Raw genomic sequence first — 16,154 nt, forward strand, 5'->3', positions numbered from 1 at the left:
ATGTGTCAGCTGCTCCGCACATCCTTTGAGTACGCAACCTGGTATCTGATCTGGTCCCGCAGCTTTCCTTGCATTAATTCTCCTCAAAGTCCGTAGAACATCATCAGGTTCCAGACACAGTGCCTTCTCGTCAGGATGAGGGGTGGCCTTCACTGGTGATGTATCATTCAATGCTTCAAACCGTCCAAAGTACTTATTTAGGTCATTCAGGAAGTTGAAGCTGTCATCTGTACTGTACAATACTTAGTGAAATGTCTGCACAAGTGCAACTGAGCTCACTCCGCTTTGACTTAAATAGTTAGAAGGAGGCTCAGGATTGGTGACGTCAGAGTGGACCCGCCTCTTGGGGTACCAACCACAAAACACAAGGGAAATAAATACAGTCAAACTCGGCTATAGTGAGTTTGACGGGACCAACACTATTTGCTTGTTATAAGCAGAATTCGCTATAACCGGGAAATTCGACTTTTACAAAAACTAACTCAGTCTGTTAAAGTAATACTGATTCAATGAAAAAAATATACATTTAGCCAATAATGAAAACATACATTAAGTACAATATACCATTTTCTAAGAAAGTCCAAAATACTTTTTTGTTTTAAACTTTGTGATCTACAGTCACGCAGTTTGCCTCTTAAAACACTTAATGCATCCAACGCTTGCTTTCTGCGTCAGTCCCTTGAAAAAATACCATCAATCTATTGTAGGCGTTTTCGGCATCAAACAATGTTGGTAAACTGCGTTCTGGTAAATCCAAACTGCCAGCGGCATCTTCCTCCTTGTCATCTTCATTGTCGTCTTCTTTTTGACGCAACGAGTTTATGATTTCTTTTTCAGTAGGAATTCCGCTAGTAAAGAATTCATCATCCACGGGTTGATAGTCGTAATAATTTACATTATTAATTTCAGTATTGTTTTGGCAAACCCATGTATATAACGACAATTCATCCTCTTCTTCAAAAACATCAGATGTTGATTTCTTGAAGCAATTCTGTATGGTAACAGTCGTCACATTGTTCCAGGCATCAGATAAGAAATTTATTGCATATTGAAATTTATTCTGCTAGTGCCTTGCAAAAGTCTAGGATACGGTCAAGTGTTGTTCATAATAACCGGGATTTTACTTGTTATAACCAGGCAAATTTACATGCAAATAGCTGGTATATCTTTCAAAAAAAATGTTTTTCATTATAACCAAGAAATCATTATAACCGAGCTCGTTAAAACTGAGTTTGACTGTACATTCATATTGTCAGACACACATGCATAAGGAGCACCTAAAAGGCTCTGTTATGGAGACTCCCGAGACACTGTGGCCGCTAAAGCCTCCTTCCTTTTCCCACAAACTGGAGGAAAAGTCCTGAGACAACTTCAAGGTCACTTCCGCCTCTTCCACCCCAGGACCTATGTGAAGAATGACAACACTGAAAGATGACGTCCACTAATAAAGCCACCTCTGAGAAGAATGTATTTCTATTGGGAGAAATTCTTAATTGAGGATCTTCAGTCTAAAAAGAGCTGACCAATATAGCCTTAAAAATGCTCAGTAATGATTTCTGGACTTAGCTTTCCTTTTTTGCTTATTCTCACCTTCATTAAATGGTGTGCCTTGAGCAAGGCCCTTAACCTGCAATTACTCCATCCTGGGTATAATGTTAATCTGCAAGCAGGTCCTCCAACTTACAGGGAAAACTTGGGGGTTGATGGTAGGATTGGCACTCCAGCCACCATAAAAAACCTCACACTGTTCCAGTGTGGTGCTGAGGTGTCACCCACGGCACTCGTGTCCCAAACCAGGTGGCTCATCGCATGGTGGGTGCCTCAATGTGCTATCAGTGCATGCTCCCAACTCTGAATGGGCCCCAACTTTTTACAGTCTCCCTATCTCTTTTTATTTTACAACACACAGAAGCATCAAATTTATAAATTAAATAAAAAAAGTAAGACCAATGAACGACATTTTACGTGGAAAGCAGAACACAGAAGCAAAGAAACTTTGAAAATTTAATTATTTAAAATTTAATTAATAACAATGAAAACATGAAATACACAACTAATAGATGTAACCCAAGGCAATAAAATTGACTGAACCATAGCAAAGAGAAAAAGAAACTTTTGTATAGTTGAGTTGAATTTATTCCTTTTTAATCCAATGTATTTTTATATAGCAATGCATATGCTTAAAGTGGATCCATAAATCAACATCTACAATGATTAAGAGCAGACTACTAAACCATAAAATGCTAATATAAACGAACACACAACTTTAATTAAAGGAATAATCTGACTAAAAATGATATTTTTGATATGGCTCTTAACCCAAGTAGTTTGAGGTGGAGAGAGAGAGAGAAGGAGACTAGAAGCAGGCATTGGTATGGCTCATTGCTGCACCCACCACACGACAAACTACCTCAGGATCCCAAATTAGGACCCGAGTGCAGCTGTGCAACGGGTGACACCTCATCACCATACTTTGTGAATTTCCCCTTGGGATTAATAAAGTATCTATCTATCTATCTATCTATCTATCTATCTATCTATCTATCTATCTATCTATCTATCTATCTATCTATCTATCTATCTATCTATCTATCTATCTATCTAGTTCAAGTGGAATGGAACAGTGTACTGACTGGAGGAGAAGAAAAAATTTTAATTTCATGTTTTCATTGAACAAAGCCATAGTGAAGAATCAAATTGAAGGGGACCCAACAATGACTAAATCACAAATAAAGCAAAATCATCCATGGATAAAAGATGAAGAAATTCATGTAACTCGTACTGCATAATCCACATGTCTGTATCTACTCTTTTGCTCAGAGTTGAAAAATATGTGTATTTTTTGCTAAAATAGTATTAACTAGCTAAGGTAGCTGTAATTTATTAACAGGACAAGCATGCGTGTACCTTACTCAGCCAACTTATTTATCATTATCTCTCCCCTTCCTCCAGTGTACACATTGTCACAGACGACTGGGGTCCTTTTCCGGCTGGGATGCCTCTTCACTGTATGGACTGGGGGAGCAAGCCTGGCCAGGACAGTACCTCCCCTGGAATGCTAGATGTCAACCCCCCTGGGTTGCAGCGGTGCCTAGGACTCCTGCAGGGCTTCAAGGGAGTTGGAGTTTGGTGCAGCCCTGTTGGGATTCGTGGGCGCTGCCAGGGGGTGCTGTAGCTGCTGCTGAGCCCACACCCGGAGGTGCTGCTGGAATTAGGTCATCAAACACCTGGAGCAGTTCTGGGTGGGCTATAAAAGGAGCCAGCAGCCACAACTCCAGGAGCCAGAGACGGGAGGAGGGAGGAAAAGCTTGCCAGAGAGGAGTGGAGGAGAAAGAAAGAAAAAGAGAAGTGTGTTAAGGTGTGCTCTTTGTGTACTGGGACTGTGTTGGGTGCCTGTGGGAAACGGGGAAGACAACAAAACAAAAGAGAGCCAGAGTCGGGAGGAGGAGCACAAAGCTTGCCGGAGGGAGAGTGGAGGAGAAAGAAAGAGGATAGAAAAGGAATAGTATTGTGTTGTGCTGGGGACTGTGTGTTATACTTGTGGGGAACGGAGAAAGCATTTCGCACACCGGAAAAAGAAAATAAAAACCGCTTGCGTGATTTGAACCAGTGTCCTGTGTCTGTCTGTGTCAGGGCTGGCCTTTACAACATGCTCACCAGTGGAATATCCTATCTTTAGTACAATATTCACATATTCGCATGAACAACAACAACAACAACATTTATTTATATAGCACATTTCATACAAATAATGTAGCTCAAAGTGCTTTGACCAAACACCATAATAAAACTCCGATAAGCAATACACTATACTTCCCTGTCCAAGATGGGCTGAAATCAAGGAAATCAACATAGTCCTCAGTGTTAACATTTGCAGTGCACCATGCAATGCAAATGTCTCTGTTATATGCCATTTGGTTTGGGATTAGTAAAAGCAATAAAAGTGTCTGTTGGAATGACAGCGACATAGCAACTTTACAGACACACAGACACTTTTGTTTTATTTAGGTGCATACTTCTAAAAACAGGAAAGGCACATTCCCATAATGCCATGCGTTTGAATTGATGATGGTATTCTTGACCAATGAATCAGGGAGACAGGCAGACAACTTGTGGACATGTCCTACTCTGACACACTCAGAGAATTAAACCTGCTTAGTCATGAGCAGCGGAGACAGCATGGGGACTTAATCCAGGAATTTAAAATTCTTAAAAGGCATCGCTAAAGTACCATAGGGCCAAGTACATTCTTTCAGGTTAAGGTAAATCACGTACTCAAGGACACCAGTGGAAATTAAGGGGAAGTGAATTTAAAACTGAATCTAGAAAGCACTTCATTACATAAAGAGTTGTGGGACTCTGGAACAAATTATTGAGACATGGAGTTGAAGCAGAAACCCTGACAACTTTTAAGAAGAATCTGGATGAGAGATTGGAACTGCTTAGCTATTAGATAGATAGATAGATAGATAGATAGATAGATAGATAGATAGATAGATAGATAGATAGATAGATAGATAGATAGATAGATAGATAGATAGATAGATAGATAGATAGATAGATAGATAGATAGATACTTTATTAATCCCCAAGGAGGGGAAATTCACATACTCCACAATAAAAACGCAGTGCAAGTTAAAAAAAAAAAAGCAAGGTGGAGAGTGCAAGGCAGGTATAACAGACAATAACTTTGAATAATGTTAACGTTTATCCCTCCAGGTGGAATTGAGGAGTCACATAGTGTGGGGGAGGAACGATCTTCTCAGTCTATCAGTGGAGCAGGACAGTGACAGCAGTCTGTCGCTGAAGCTGCTCCTCTGTCTGGAGGTGATACTGTTTAGTGGATGCAGTGGATTCTCCATGATTGACAGGAGCCTGCTGAGCACCCATCGCTCTGCCACAGATGTTAGACTGTCCAGCTCCATGCCTACAATAGAGCCTGCCTTCCTCACCAGTTTGTCCAGGTGTGAGGCGTCCCTCTTCTTTATGCTGCCTCCCCAGCACACCACCGCGTAGAAGAGGGCTCTTGCCACAACCGTCTGATAGAACATCTGCAGCATCTTATTGCAGATGTTGAAGGACGCCAGCCTTCTAAGGAAGTATAGTCGGCTCTGTCCTCTCTTACACAGAGCATCAGTATTGGTAGTCCAGTCCAATTTATCATCCAGCTGCACTCCCAGGTATTTATAGGTCTGCACCATCTGCACACAGTCACCTCTGATGATCACGGGGTCCATGAGGGGTCTGGGCCACCTAAAATTCACCACCAGCTCTTTGGTTTTGCTGGTGTTTAGTTGTAGGTGGTTTGAGTTGCACCATTTAACAAAGTCCAGGACAGATACAACATTGGAAAACCTTTACGTTTTATTTGTTGTTATTTATTTATATGTTATTTCTTATCCTAGTGTGTATATAAACACGGGGAACTCCACTTTCTGTATTACATTTTGCCTGAAGAAGGGGCCTGAGTTGCCCTCTTAAGCTTGCATATTATAATCTTTCTAGTTAGCCAATAAAAGGAGTCATTTTGCTTGACTTCTCATTGCATCCATAATGGCTAACACGGTACAACACCCTACTAATGAAGGAAGAATGAAACAACTCCTCCAGTCAATAACATTCCTTTATAAAAAAAAACCTTTTGGGTACACTTTGGTTTTAAGAGACAAAATTACATCTCTGATGACGTAAACCAATTGGACCCCATTCTCTCCTGGCGACTTTTCAAGGTGTTGATTTCAATAGGGACAAGGAAAGAAAATGTAAAACAAATCAAACAAAACTAAAAACACAGAAGAGCTACATGCAGACTCCTAATGTTCAATTCAGCATTTGTCCACTGTAGACACACTCAGAGCATTTACACAGATTTACAGCTAAAATAAAGCAACAAAGTATAAATAACATTTACATACACATCTGTTAAGTAAACAGTAATAGAGAGATCCAAAAACATTGGTTAAAATTTAATAGACATCATGCTAACTGATAATCTAGCAAACAAAACACAGCCTGTTAGCAATGAAAACAATTCCAGTCACCATCATTACTGGAAAAAAACAAACCTGTGTAGATTCCCAGTCCCCAAAGATCAAGACCTGTCAGAGTGTGGCTCAACTCTGTTTAGGTAATGTTTTGAATCCAACTTTTAGCAGGTAGTCAGTCATCAGGACACCTTTCAGAGGAAGATGAAGGGTGTGCAGATATCCTACAAGCAGCTAACTCTGACATTGGTAGACAACTGCAAGACTTGAATGTTGGGTGATGAAGTGGCCATTCTCACGCAGGGGAATTAACAGGAGTGTCCAAGTAGGCAATTTTGTAACAATTCATTTGGGGACTCTTGAGATTGCATCCTTTGTGCCATCACTCTTGAGGAGCTTGTTGATGAATACTCTTCTTCCAAGATCTTCCCAATTAAGGGTAAGAAGCACCTGTCTAGTTCTTAGATTCTATTACTTCTGTTTAATGGTTTAAGTATGGGTCACTATCACTGTGTTGGGCAATGTTACTCTTATAAGTAGCTTGGATACATTACTCATTACTTACAAAAAAAACACATATTTTAAAATGTAATGCATTGCAAACAGTGTGTTACTTTTGCACTTTTCAGTTTTCACATTCCCCGTGACCCTGTGTTCGGATTCAGCGGGTTGGATGATGGATGGATGAATTTTCACATTTGACTGGCCAGAATATGCTATTAAATCCTAAGCTTTAATCTTCATAAAACTAATCAGAAACACAGGCAGATTTTATAAGTAACTTGTGTTTTAAAAATACGTTTAGTCCTTCATGTGCTGTTGAGTCAATAACAATCACCCAATTTTTCCATTCCCAATGCAAGCCCCTAAAGGTTTGCTGTATGAACATTGGCCACTGCACCATGAGACTAAGCCTGGCAAAGGGCCGGCGTCCACCACGTTTGCTTCTTGTCTTACACTCAGTGCTGTGGCGACACTCACTGGCTTCCTGCAATCCTAAACTAGGCAGATTAAATTTATCATTCAGCCCATGCAGGATAAAAAAAATACTTTTACTTTGTGTTCAGTTCTTTTCACTTGAATGTGCATTGTGGATGTGCTTGACCTCTTCCTCACTAGCTGTTACCAGATGGCTTGAGCTCACACATGCATGGTGTAATCGAATTAATGCAATTCTTCTGTGAAATTATGCAATAATTGTTTTGGAGTTTTGGGAATAATTTTCGGTAAGTTAGATGATTGGGAGACAAAGTCAGAGAGGCGAGATTGCATTGGTTTGGACATGTGCAGAGGAGAGATGCTGGGTATATTGGGAGAAGGATGCCAAGGATAGAGCTGCCAGGGAAGAGGAAAAAAGGAACGCCATAAGAGAAGGTTTATGGATGTGGTGAGAGAGGACATGCAGGTGATGGGCGTAACAGAACAAGATGCAGAGGACAGAAAGATATGGAAGAAGATGATCTGCTGTGGCAACCCCTAACAGGAGCAGCTGAAAGAATAATAAGAAGAAACTAGCGGGTAACCCAGGGGTTGGAGTCCTTGTGGGAATGCAGCCTCTAATGAAGGGAGTGGTTGGTTACAAGAATGAACACTGGCCCCATAGGTAATACCTCAGCTGGATTATTGCCCATTTGATGGCCAGGACCTATTTCTCATTTGCTGCATTCCTCACCTGTAGGTCCACCAGTTTACGGCTAAGATACATGATGGGATTTTTGTCTCCGCCAACTACTTGACTTCACATGACTCCAAGGTCAGTGTTGAAGGCATCGGTCTGTAGGAGAAAAAGCAAGGAATATTAGGGGTGATCAGTATCGGAGTCAATATTAGAACTGTTTTCGTCACTGAATGCAGCTTCCATCATACCACCGTATTAGGGGCTCACTTTAATGTGAGGTCCGTCAAAGGAACAACTCTCTCTAAGAATTGGGGCACAAACCTCAGATAATACCCAGTAAAATGGCTTGATTTGTCCTCTGTCCACCACTTATCCCAAATACTTGCCTCAGTCAGTCCAAAGTAACATTTCTTGAGATTGATCTGCAGACTGGCATTGCAGATGGTGTGGAAGATGGCCAGAACACACTTTACATGCTTCTTTCAAGTGATCATCATCTCTGTAGGCAGCACTATAGGCGTTATGAGGCCTGAGCAGTCTGTTACCAGCCGCTAGAAGGCTGCTGGGCTCTCATGTAGTTCAAAAGGTAAGATGCAGTACTTTGCTTCAAAAAGCTGATCTGCCAATAGCTCTTTGTCATGTTGTGTGTGGACAAGACTTAGAAAAAACCAAGGTACTCAAGGAGACTGTCCAACTTCTTCATAGCTAGGTGTCAAAATAGGAAACCTGGTTGAGCCAACAAAAGTCATTGCAAAAGTGTAAAACTCCCATCAGGACTGGGAACCTAAACAATAGGACATTTCCAGCTCCATGGGTGGGAATGACTGGGTTGCCATGTTCTTATCTGCTCTTGGTGTGGCAGGGCACTGTCCAGAACCAAAGCTCTGCTTCCCCAATTGCCAGGATGCAACAAGACCTCATCGGCTTTTCTTTGCAGCTAGTCTCTGCGCAGTATAATGCCATAAGGAAGTTGCAGCAATACCACCATCCTCAACCTGCAGAGCTGCCCCTGAGAGATTATGATGATAATGTAGCTAGCAAAAGAACAGGACTTCAATATTTGACATGTTGTCTTTGTTCTGTTTTCAATTAAATAAGGGTTTACATGATTTGCAAATCATCACATTCTTTTTTATTTACATTTAAACAGTGCCCAATTCTTTTTTGGAAACTGGATTGTAATTTTGCTGTAATTTAAAACAAGTTTAATTTATGTTTACATAGAGACAACAAGTTTCATTAAGTTAGTGCTTTCAATAAAGTGCCCACTAGTCACAATTTCAACTAGCAAGGGGTGGACAAATTATCTCTAGATCACTTTTTTTAAAGGAAAGATCCCAGCATTTGATAAAATTTTCAGGGATGTCTTCAGCAGTTTTTGAGATATTTTTCTTGGCAAGAGTTAAGCAATTTGCATTGTGACATAAAATTTTGCAGATTTTTTTTTTGTGATCCTAAATCCTTTAGACAGTAGGAAAGAATGTAAGTGTTTACATGCACTCTTGAAAATAAAGGTACCAGTGATCTTCAGAGGGATGCCATAGAGGAACCATTTTTGGGTATGGATGTGGTGAGAGAGGACATGCAGGTGATGGGTGTAACAGAACAAGATACAGAGGACAGAAAGATGTGGAAGAGGATGATCCGCTGTGGCAACCACTAATGGGAGCAGCCGAAAGAAGAAGAAGAAGAAGTGTAAGCTGCTATCTTTCAGCTCTGATTCCTCTTTCTTAGCAGCTGTCATGTTGACAAAGAAGAACAACAGACAGAGGCACAATATTCTTTTCCCCTTACAGAGTAGCTGTATTTAAGTTTTGTGATGCACAGTGTAACCACAAGAGGGCGCCGCCAAGCCTCAAACCACAGACACAATGCCACCAAACACAATTTCGGGTTCAAACAAAAGGTTTTTATTTGCCACCAACAATATAAAAAAAAAGCACCAGCCAAAATCCTCAGATATAAATGGATATTCAGTTGAGTGCCATGCACTGCCTCCTGACTCTGACTCCTCGAGGTGAGGCTGTGGGCTTCTTTTAAACTGGATGTATGACTGCACCCTGGTGTCCCAAAATTGGTCATCCAGAGCACTTCTGGGTCAAGCAGAAGTCGGAATAGTCCTCCCAGCAGTGCCCCCTTTGCTTCATCGTAAGACCCCGACAGGGTTGTTTTTCTTGACTCTAAGTAACTTGCCACCCTGTGGGTGACTCAACTGGCTTCATCCTGGAGGAGCACTGCCATCATGTCATGTGGAGTAATGAGCTGCTCCCAAAACTCATGTTCACCCAGTCCATTTATCATCCTTTTCTCCATGCCGGGATGAAGAATGTAAGGCTTTTCAACTGGGTCGATGCTCAACTTGCGACATCCTTCCACTATGGCCTTTGCATCCGGGCAAGAAGTCCCGGCCATTCATCCTGGCCAGGATGTCTGTCCTTCCTCTCGGGCACCTACAACAGTTACACAGACCTGCTACACATCAACTGCTATCCCTTAAAAACTGCCCACCAACTCCCTTTTAAAACCCCTGTATCATCACAGTGACCTTTTACCCTAACTTTCAAAATTACAAATGTGATATATTTACTGTATATTCTTTTTTTTTCTAAATTATGTCTTACAGCAGTAACACAGTAACACATATCTGGTTTTTAAGTAATTCAGGAATTATTTCTTTAATAAAATAAATATTGCTTTAGTTACTTGTTACTTTTAAAGGCAATCTAACTACATACCACATGTTGCTTTTAACCTGTCACCCCAACACTGGTCACTAGTATATACTGTATGTGTATCAGGGTGTCAACTTAATATGATTTTAATCATGTACTCTTGCCACAGCTTGTCCTCCCTCCCCAAGAGGCAAAGGCTAAGAACATGGGAATAACATAAAGGAAAAGACAGGGAACTGTCTCAAAATCTGCTCTTTTTCCTTTAAAGAGGAGAAGCACCACAAGAAAGAAACAGACAAAAGCAAGCTAGATGTATCAATTAGTATTTCTTGTTTGGATGATGCGTAATGGCCTTCATTAGGCAATTTTCCTCGGGTGCTTTCGTTAAAGTTAATGGCCATGGGGACCGTGTAGAGCCCTTGGTGTCATTGCAGAGGCACAGTGACATTAACTTAGTTTTGTGTTTTTCTGCTCCCTTTTGTGCTTTGTGTTTCTTTGTATTTTTTAGGATTTTTTTTCTCAATTTTTTGCCTTGTATCTTGATTCTGATTTTGGATTTATGTTTTCAGTACTTAGTTAATTATATACTGCTCAGAAAAATTAAAGGAACACTTTTTAATTAGAGTACAGCATCAAGTCAGTGACACTTGTGGCCTATTGATCTGGTCAGTTAAGTAGCAGAGGGGCTTGTTCGTCAGTTTCAGCTGCTTTGGTGTTAATGAAATGAACAACTGGTGCACTAGAGGGGCAACAATGAGACGACCCCCAAAACAGGAATGGTTTAACAGGTGGAGGTCAGTGACATTTTTCCCTCCTCATCTGCTTTTTCACTAGTTTTGCATTTGGCTATGGTCAGTGTCACTACTGGTAGCATGAGGCGATACCCGGACCCTACAGAGGTGGTACAGGTAGTCCAGCTTCTCCAGGATGGCACATTAATATGTACCATTGCCGGAAGGTTTGCTGTGTCTTCCAGCACAGTCTCAAGGGCATGGAGGAGATTCCAGGAGACAGGCAGTAACTCTAGGAGAGCTGGACAGGGCTGCAGAAGGTCCTTAGCCCATCAGCAGGACTGGTATCTGCTCCTTTGGGCATGGAGGAACAGGATGAGCACTGCCAGAGCCCTACAAAATGAGCTCCAGCAGGCCACTGGTGTGAATGCCTCTGACCAAACAATCAGAAACAGACTTCATAAAAGTGGCCTGATGGTCCGACGTCCTCTAGTGGGCCCCGTGGAGCTCGATTGGCATTTGCCATAGAATACCAGAATTGGCAGGTCCACCACTGGCGCCCTGTGCTTTTCACAGATGAGAGCAGGTTTACCGTGAGCACATGACAGACGTGAAAGGGTCTGAAGAGGCTATGGAGAACGTTATGCTGCCTGTAACATCGTTCAGCATGACCAGTTTGAAGGTGGGTCAGTGATGGTCTGGGGAGGCATATCCATGGAGGGACGCACAGACCTCTACAGGCTAGACAATGGCACCTTGACTGCCATTAGGTATCAGGATGAAATCCTTGGAGCCATTGTCAGATCCTATGCTGGTGCAATGGCTCCTGGGTTCCTCCTGGTGCACGACAATGCCCAGTCTCATGTGGCGAGAGTATGCAGGGAGTTCCTGGAGGATAAAGGAATTGATACCATTGACTGGCCCCCACGCTCACCTGACCTAAATCCAATAGAACACCTCTGGGACATTATGTTTCAGTCCATCCGACGCTGACAGGTTGCACCTCAGACTGTCCAGGAGCTCAGTGATGCCCTGGTCCAGATCTGGAGGGAGATCCCCCAGGACACCATCCGTTTTCTTCCCTGAAATGCCCCCCCCCCATGTTGTCAGGCATGCATACAAGCACGTGGGGGCCATACAAACTACTGAGTACGATTTTGAGTTGCTGCAATGAAATTTTGGCAAAATGGACTAGCCTGCCGCATCATTTTTTCACTTTGATTTTCGGGGTATCTTTGAATTCAGTCCTCTGTAGGTTGATAATTTTTATTTTCATCAAACGATATGCCATCCTTTTGTTCCTAACACATTACCAGCTCATTTTTGACTTTGATTTTTTCAATTCAATACTGTTTTATTATTGTGAATTTTCAAATTTTAGATTTTATTTTATTAATATAAATAATAAATCAGCTTTATTTGTATTTTTTTTGTCACCAGAGTTTTGATTGATTTCTCTCACTCTATGTTCAACGAATAACAGTCTTCAGTACCTTGTGAGGTCCTGAGAAAGAAAAGGATATGCTCTGGCAGTACTGACATTCCTCGTCCTTCCAGTGCATAAGATGGAATACCACCAGGGGGCAGTATTTTTTTTATTGTAAACAGGTGCCCTGGAAATAGCTACTCCAGGACAACAGGTGAAGCAGATTGGCAGTATGGGAAGAAAGGTAATTTATCAGAAATCCTACCGACTATCAGAGGGCAGCAAATGGATCTTCTGTATTATTACTTCACCCCAGCTCTGTTCTGAGAAAACAGGCTCCTGATTGGGGGATTATTGCCCCTTTAAAAAATGCCAGTTGTACATACATGACAGTGGATCAATGCTGGCCACAACTCTTGGCACAGAAGAACAGTGTTTTGCCTATAGTAGAAAATATTTTTAAGTAGGAGTTGGGAGATGAAACGTAACTCTAAAACTAACAAACAACTGTAAACAAAAAATCAGTATTATCTTTTGTCAAAGATTAAACAGTTACTAAAAAATGTAGTTGAGGATATTAAGGCTAGAAGTTCTAATTTCAGAAAGTCAAAATGAGCCTAAAACAAGGCACACACTACATGTAACAAATATTTATCAAGTCTCGGATGACCCAAGAGTGCATAGTAAGGACATTTTACACTGTCACAATTGAGGACGCTCTCCGGGGTTCTCTCAGTATATTTAATGTTTTTCATGTTTATGTTTCCATGTTTCATTATTTTTATTTATTTTATTTTATATAAAATAATGTTTCTCTTAGATTGTGTCTTCTTGAACTATTTAATATATAATGGCCGTGTTTCTATGAGTAAGAAGTCTAAATTAACGTAAGCTGCCATAATTCAGGGTGTTCATAAGAAATGGACTGATTTACTTCATAAGTAAGTACATAATTTACAAGAATAGTTGTATCTGATGTTTGAAATATTAAAATGTGTACTTCAGTTTAAATGTTTAACATCTGCATATTCTTAATTGTAATTGCGGAGTATCAGCCCCAAACACACACAGGCACAAAGACACAAGTGCACAAGTACACCCTTTAATCTTCTTTTCTTAGCACACAGCGCACCAGTCACCACCTCAGCTTCTTCCTTTCTCTTTCTTTCTTTCTTTCTTTTCTTCTTCTCTTTACCACCTACACTCTTCCACACAAGCTCTGTCCACCACCTCCCGACTCCAGCTCCTCGAATGGAGTGAGGCAGCCCCTTTTATGATGTGCTCCAGGTGCACCCTGATGAACTTCCAGTAGCACTTCCTGGTGTGGCAGAAGTGCTGCAGTTCATGGCTCGGGGTCTGTCCAGGCACCCCCTGGCGGTGACCACCAGGCCTCAACAGGGTTGAGCCTCCAAGCTCCAACCCCTAATGCAATCCAGGGAGGGCTGCCCTCAAGCATCCAGAGGGAGGTATTGTTGTGGATATGTCCTTCCATCATCGAGGTGTCTTAACCAGGCAAGGGTCCCAGGCGTCAGCCACATAATAAATTAGCCATTCTCACCATTCTCACCCTCTAATAGACGTTCATAGAGGGCTAGATTAAAAGTAAAGGATTAATAATCAAAAATAACTTCTTATCTGTCATCACTGACCTTGGAATAGTCGAAAATGAAACCCTATGCTTATTTTTGAAATTTATCACGTTTAGACATCTGGGATAGATCTTAGAGGGCCAGGACCTCCATTAGTAAAGAACCAATTATCAAAAATATTATCATATCCGTGACCAGCAACCTTGCAAAACTTGACATGCCTGTATTAGTGATCCTCATTTGTTTAACCCCTGATATTTCATTCAGTGGTGATCCTCTGCGGTCAGTTGGTGTAGCATGCACAATTACAAGTCCAATATAATAATTTTTGTTGAAGACAAAAATTGTTAATTCTTTATCATAAGGGTGTTTTTTCCTGCACAACATATGGTCCAAAAATGTCCAAAAAATTAGGTTTTTCAGGTCTTAGGGCCACAAATACGAGGAACCATAATAAGCTCGAAGTCTTACACACCTGGACATCAAAACAAGTCAAACTAAATAATATTTATGTGGGTTTTCTCACACAGGTGAGTCAGAAGGCACCAGACAAAAAAAACTGAAGTAAATGTTCATAAGTAATTTTTATGAACGGAGTTATGTATTTTAAAGATACTGTGAAAATAAAAACATTCTTTTGTTTGCTTAACATATTTGCTTTCAGGATGTACAGGAAGCCAGACGGTGTACGCTGAACACATTAGAGAACAGTGAGGTTTATAACTCGGGCCAGAGGGCTCGAGAGGAATATTGATTCACCTTTAAATGCTTTCATAGTCAGGTCAAAATGGCAGGAAACAGTGAAGAATGTCAGTGTTTGCTGCTTCTCTTTCTTTTCCATTTACAGATGAGATGGAACAGTAAAATGCAATAAGAAATATTTGCTTGGCTTCAAAGCTTCACTGGAAGGTTAACTAGTGTCTGGACTCTCTGAGTGAGAAACTTGCATCTGGAAATGAAGAAGAACAATGTTAATCAAACTTTCAGCCATGAAATTGGGCTGCGGATTAAAGCAACTCACTTCCATACGTTATTTATGGCACATGGATGACTGCTATATTAAATGCATTGTGTTCAGCAGTTAGATATGCCCTGGGAGGAGACTCAAGCCCACTGACATTTTGTTGGGTCATACTTGTCTACCTAGACGGGGGGCTTAGGTAAGCTCTTCTTTTAAATGTTTCGTATCCTTGTTGCCATTAAATGCAACTACTTGTCTCCACACTTCATCCTCTTCCTCGTGGTGCCACATCTTTAACACACTGAATCCGTTCTCAGGTTCAGTACTGGTGGGCCACTATGGCTGCCGGGTTTTGCTTTGATCAGATTCACAAAAAGTGAATCATTTCACTTCTAATTAATTTCATTATTTATCTTCTCTTATTCTCTGTATTCAGAAAAGAACACTATTGTGACATTTATATTTATAATAAATCTGTAATTATACCTAGTTGTGACTAATGTTTATTTTTTCAAAAAATGACACTTCTATCCTTTTGTGTCTGTTTTTTTTCCATAGCTTTAAATTCCTGAATCTTTTTTATTGTTTTAGTGTTTTTCTTAATAATTCATTTCTTTTCTGCGTAGTTTTCTCCATTAATTGTATTTCAATAATAATAATAATAATAATTAATGACATATAAGTAGACACCAGGCGAATGACACTGAATGATGAAAGACTACAGCTATTTCAGTGTCATACCCACTTATCAGGCTCATTACTAGAAGAACACATGAAAAAGTGTAATTAAAATTACGTTGATCTTAAAAATCAAGATTAAAACACTAAATTGTTGCCATGTGATATTACTTAAAGGCTTGCAGTGTTCTAATTACTATTCAGCAAACCCAATTTTGAAATCTTGGATTGACACCAAAACACATAAAGTGGGAAATAACAGCTTGTTTAATTACGGGAGGAGTCCAAATAAAAGCAGAAGTTTGCTGGGATGAAAACCTGCAGCCAGATGGTGCTGCCATGACTCAACATGAGAGACAGTGCTGTACGTGACTCACATACTTTCAACCGGAATCTGAATTACAGTACGGATCTGTCATGGTGACTGTGACTGTGGTGCACATAGTAGAGAGAGCTGCCTACACAGAAAACGCCACGTCACAAGTAAGAGACCCA

This window comes from Erpetoichthys calabaricus, chromosome 2 (genome assembly GCF_900747795.2).
Source record: "Erpetoichthys calabaricus chromosome 2, fErpCal1.3, whole genome shotgun sequence".
NCBI lineage: Eukaryota > Metazoa > Chordata > Cladistia > Polypteriformes > Polypteridae > Erpetoichthys > Erpetoichthys calabaricus.